This window comes from Amblyomma mixtum, unplaced genomic scaffold, assembly GCF_055824585.1.
Source record: "Amblyomma mixtum isolate Tamu unplaced genomic scaffold, ASM5582458v1 scaffold_15, whole genome shotgun sequence".
Lineage (NCBI taxonomy): Eukaryota > Metazoa > Arthropoda > Arachnida > Ixodida > Ixodidae > Amblyomma > Amblyomma mixtum.
In genome coordinates this window covers 1,142,447-1,148,818 of record NW_028317684.1, presented here as the reverse complement: position 1 = coordinate 1,148,818, position 6,372 = coordinate 1,142,447, and positions in this window count along the sequence as shown.

The following is a 6,372-nucleotide window of genomic DNA, read 5'->3' as shown; positions in this document are numbered from 1 at the left end:
AAGCATCACCTCCACCATAGCAAGCATCACCTCCACCATAGCAAGCATCACCTCCACCATAGCAAGCATCACCTCCACCATAGCAAGCATCACCTTCACCATACCAAGCATCACCTTCACCATAGCAAGCATCACCTTCAGCATACCAAGCATCACCTTCACCATAGCAAGCATCACCTTCACCATAGCAAGCATCACCTCCACCATAGCAAGCCTCACCTCCACCATAGCAAGCATCACCTCCACCATAGCAAGCATCACCTCCACCATAGCAAGCATCACCTTCACCAAAGCAAGCATCACCTTCACCAAAGCAAGCATCACCTTCACCATAGCAAGCATCACCTCCACCATAGCAAGCATCACCTCCACCATACCAAGCATCACCTCCACCATACCAAGCATCACCTTCACCATACCAAGCATCACCTTCACCATACCAAGCATCACCTTCACCATACCAAGCATCACCTTCACCATACCAAGCATCACCTTCACCATGCCAAGCACCACCTTCACCATGCCAAGCACCACCTTCACCATAGCAAGCATCACCTCCACCATAGCAAGCATCACCTTCACCATACCAAGCATCACCTTCACCATACCAAGCATCACCTTCACCATAGCAAGCATCACCTTCACCATAGCAAGCATCACCTTCACCATACCAAACATCGCCTTCACCATACCAAGCATCGCCTTCACCGTACCAAGCATCGCATTCACCGTACCAAGCATCACCTTCACCGTACCAAGCATCACCTTCACCGTACCAACTATCACCTTCACCGTACCAACTATCACCTTCACCGTACCAACTATCACCTTCACCGTACCAACTATCACCTTCACCGTACCAACTATCACCTTCACCGTACCAAGTATCACCTTCACCGTACCAAGTATCACCTTCACCATACCAAGTATCACCTTCACCATACCAAGCATCACCTTCACCATACCAAGCATCACCTTCACCATACCAAGCATCACCTTCACCATACCAAGCATCACCTTCACCATACCAAGCATCACCTTCACCATACCAAGCAACACCTTCACCATACCAAGCATCACCTTCACCATACCAAGCAACACCTTCACCATACCAAGCATCACCTTCACCATACCAAGCATCACCTTCACCATGCCAAGCATCACCTTCACCATGCCAAGCATCACCTTCACCATGCCAAGCATCACCTTCACCATGCCAAGCATCACCTTCACCATACCAAGCATCACCTTCACCATACCAAGCATCACCTTCACCATACCAAGCATCACCTTCACCATACCAAGCATCACCTTCACCATACCAAGCATCACCTTCACCATAGCAAGCATCACCTTCAGCATACCAAGCATCACCTTCACCATAGCAAGCATCACCTTCACCATAGCAAGCATCACCTCCACCATAGCAAGCCTCACCTCCACCATAGCAAGCATCACCTCCACCATAGCAAGCATCACCTCCACCATAGCAAGCATCACCTTCACCAAAGCAAGCATCACCTTCACCAAAGCAAGCATCACCTTCACCATAGCAAGCATCACCTTCACCATAGCAAGCATCACCTTCACCATAGCAAGCATCACCTTCACCATAGCAAGCATCACCTTCACCATAGCAAGCATCACCTCGACCATAGCAAGCATCACCTCGACCATAGCAAGCATCACCTCCACCATAGCAAGCATCACCTCCACCATAGCAAGCATCACCTCCACCATAGCAAGCATCACCTCCACCATAGCAAGCATCACCTCCACCATAGCAAGCATCACCTCCACCATAGCAAGCATCACCTTCACCATAGCAAGCATCACCTCCACCATAGCAAGCATCACCTTCACCATACCAAGCATCACCTTCACCATACCAAGCATCACCTTCACCATAGCAAGCATCACCTTCACCATAGCAAGCATCACCTTCATCATACCAAACATCGCCTTCACCATACCAAGCATCGCCTTCACCGTACCAAGCATCGCCTTCACCGTACCAAGCATCGCCTTCACTGTACCAAGCATCGCCTTCACCGTACCAAGCATCGCCTTCACCGTACCAAGCATCGCCTTCACCGTACCAAGCATCGCCTTCACCGTACCAAGCATCGCCTTCACCGTACCAAGCATCACCTTCACCGTACCAAGCATCACCTTCACCGTACCAACTATCACCTTCACCGTACCAACTATCACCTTCACCGTACCAACTATCACCTTCACCGTACCAACTATCACCTTCACCGTACCAACTATCACCTTCACCATACCAAGTATCACCTTCACCATACCAAGTATCACCTTCACCATACCAAGCATCACCTTCACCATACCAAGCATCACCTTCACCATACCAAGCATCACCTTCACCATACCAAGCATCACCTTCACCATACCAAGCATCACCTTCACCATACCAAGCATCACCTTCACCATACCAAGCAACACCTTCACCATACCAAGCATCACCTTCACCATACCAAGCAACACCTTCACCATACCAAGCATCACCTTCACCATACCAAGCATCACCTTCACCATACCAAGCATCACCTTCACCATACCAAGCATCACCTTCACCATAGCAAGCATCACCTTCACCATAGCAAGCATCACCTTCACCATACCAAGCATCACCTTCACCATACCAAGCATCACCCTCACCATACCAAGCATCACCCTCACCATACCAAGCATTACCTTCACCATAGCAAGCATCACCTTCACCATAGCAAGCATCACCTTCACCGTACCAAGCATCACCTTCACCGTACCAAGTGTCACCTTCACCGTACCAAGCGTCACCTTCACCGTACCAAGCGTCACCTTCACCATAGCAAGCGTCACCTTCACCATAGCAAGCGTCACCTCCACCATAGCAAGCATCACCTCCACCATAGCAAGCATCACCTCCACCATAGCAAGCATCACCTTCACCATAGCAAGCATCACCTTCACCATAGCAAGCATCACCTTCACCATAGCAAGCATCACCTTCACCATAGCAAGCATCACCTTCACCATAGCAAGCATCACCTTCACCATAGCAAGCATCACCTTCACCATAGCAAGCATCACCTTCACCATACCAAGCATCACCTTCACCATACCAAGCATCACCTCCACCATACCAAGCATCACCTTCACCATAGCAAGCATCACCTTCACCATACCAAGCATCACCTTCACCATACCAAGCATCACCTTCACCATACCAAGCATCACCTTCACCATACCAAGCATCACCTCCACCATAGCAAGCATCACCTTCACCATACCAAGCATCACCTTCACCATAGCAAGCATCACCTTCACCATACCAAGCATCACCTCCACCATACCAAGCATCACCTTCACCATAGCAATCATCACCTCCACCATACCAAGCATCACCTCCACCATACCAAGCATCACCTTCAGCATACCAAGCATCACCTTCACCATACCAAGCATCACCTTCACCATACCGCGCATCACCTTCACCATAGCAAGCATCACCTTCACCATAGCAAGCATCACATTCACCGTACCAAGCATCACCTTCACCGTACCAAGCATCACCTTCACCGTACCAAGCATCACCTTCACCGTACCAAGCATCACCTTCACCGTACCAAGCATCACCTTCACCGTACCAAGCATCACCTTCACCGTACCAAGCATCACCTTCACCGTACCAAGCATCACCTTCACCGTACCGAGCATCACCTTCACCGTACCAAGCATCACCTTCACCGTACCAAGCATCACCTTCACCGTACCAACTATCACCTTCACCGTCCCAAGTATCACCTTCACCGTACCAAGTATCACCTTCACCGTACCAAGCATCACCTTCACCGTACCAAGCATCACCTTCACCGTACCAAGCATCACCTTCACCGTACCAAGCATCACCTTCACCGTACCAAGCATCACCTTCACCGTACCAAGCATCACCTTCACCGTACCAAGCATCACCTTCACCGTACCAAGCATCACCTTCACCGTACCAACTATCACCTTCACCGTACCAACTATCACCTTCACCGTACCAACTATCACCTTCACCGTACCAACTATCACCTTCACCGTACCAAGTATCACCTTCACCGTACCAAGTATCACCTTCACCGTACCAAGTATCACCTTCACCTTACCAAGTATCACCTTCACCATACCAAGTATCACCTTCACCATACCAAGCATCACCTTCAACATACCAAGCATCACCTTCACCATACCAAGCATCACCTTCACCATACCAAGCATCACCTTCACCATACCAAGCATCACCTTCACCATACCAAGCATCACCTTCACCATACCAAGCATCACCTTCACCATACCAAGCATCACCTTCACCATACCAAGCATCACCTTCACCATACCAAGCATCACCTTCACCATACCAAGCATCCCCTTCACCATACCAAGCATCACCTTCACCGTAGCAAGCATCACCTTCACCGTAGCAAGCATCACCTTCACCGTAGCAAGCATCACCTTCACCATAGCAAGCATCACCTTCACCGTAGCAAGCATCACCTTCACCGTAGCAAGCATCACCTTCACCGTAGCAAGCATCACCTTCACCGTAGCAAGCATCACCTTCACCGTAGCAAGCATCACCTTCACCGTAGCAAGCATCACCTTCACCGTAGCAAGCATCACCTTCACCGTACCAAGCATCACCTTCACCGTACCAAGCATCACCTTCACCATAGCAAGCATCACCTTCACCATAGCAAGCATCACCTTCACCATAGCAAGCATCACCTTCACCATAGCAAGCATCACCTCCACCATAGCAAGCATCACCTTCACCATACCAAGCATCACCTTCACCATACCAAGCAACACCTTCACCATACCAAGCATCACCTTCACCATACCAAGCATCACCTTCACCATACCAAGCATCACCTTCACCATACCAAGCATCACCTTCACTATACCAAGCATCACCTTCACCATACCAAGCATCACCTTCACCATACCAAGCATCACCTTCACCATACCAAGCATCACCTTCACCATAGCAAGCATCACCTTCACCATAGCAAGCATCACCTTCACCATAGCAAGCATCACCTTCACCATAGCAAGCATCACCTCCACCATAGCAAGCATCACCTCCACCATAGCAAGCATCACCTCCACCATACCAAGCATCACCTCCACCATACCAAGCATCACCTTCACCATACCAAGCATCACCTTCACCATACCAAGCATCACCTTCACCATACCAAGCATCACCTTCACCATACCAAGCATCACCTTCACCATGCCAAGCATCACCTTCACCATGCCAAGCACCACCTTCACCATGCCAAGCATCACCTTCACCATAGCAAGCATCACCTCCACCATAGCAAGCATCACCTCCACCATAGCAAGCATCACCTTCACCATACCAAGCATCACCTTCACCATACCAAGCATCACCTGCACCATAGCAAGCATCACCTTCACTGTACCAAACATCGCCTTCACTGTACCAAACATCGCCTTCACCGTACCAAGCATCGCCTTCACCGTACCAAGCATCGCCTTCACCGTACCAAGCATCGCCTTCACCGTACCAAGCATCGCCTTCACCGTACCAAGCATCGCCTTCACCGTACCAAGCATCGCCTTCACCGTACCAAGCATCGCCTTCACCGTACCAAGCATCACCTTCACCGTACCAAGCATCACCTTCCCCGTACCAACTATCACCTTCACCGTACCAACTATCACCTTCACCGTACCAACTATCACCTTCACCGTACCAACTATCACCTTCACCGTACCAAGTATCACCTTCACCATACCAAGTATCACCTTCACCATACCAAGTATCACCTTCACCATACCAAGTATCACCTTCACCATACCAAGTATCACCTTCACCATACCAAGCATCACCTTCACCATACCAAGCATCACCTTCACCATACCAAGCATCACCTTCACCATACCAAGCATCACCTTCACCATACCAAGCATCACCTTCACCATACCAAGCATCACCTTCACCATACCAAGCAACACCTTCACCATACCAAGCATCACCTTCACCATACCAAGCAACACCTTCACCATACCAAGCATCACCTTCACCATACCAAGCATCACCTTCACCATACCAAGCATCACCTTCACCATACCAAGCATCACCTTCACCATACCAAGCATCACCTTCACCATAGCAAGCATCACCTTCACCATAGCAAGCATCACCTTCACCATACCAAGCATCACCTTCACCATACCAAGCATCACCCTCACCATACCAAGCATCACCTTCACCATAGCAAGCATCACCTTCACCGTACCAAGCATCACCTTCACCGTACCAAGCATCACCTTCACCGTACCAAGTGTCGC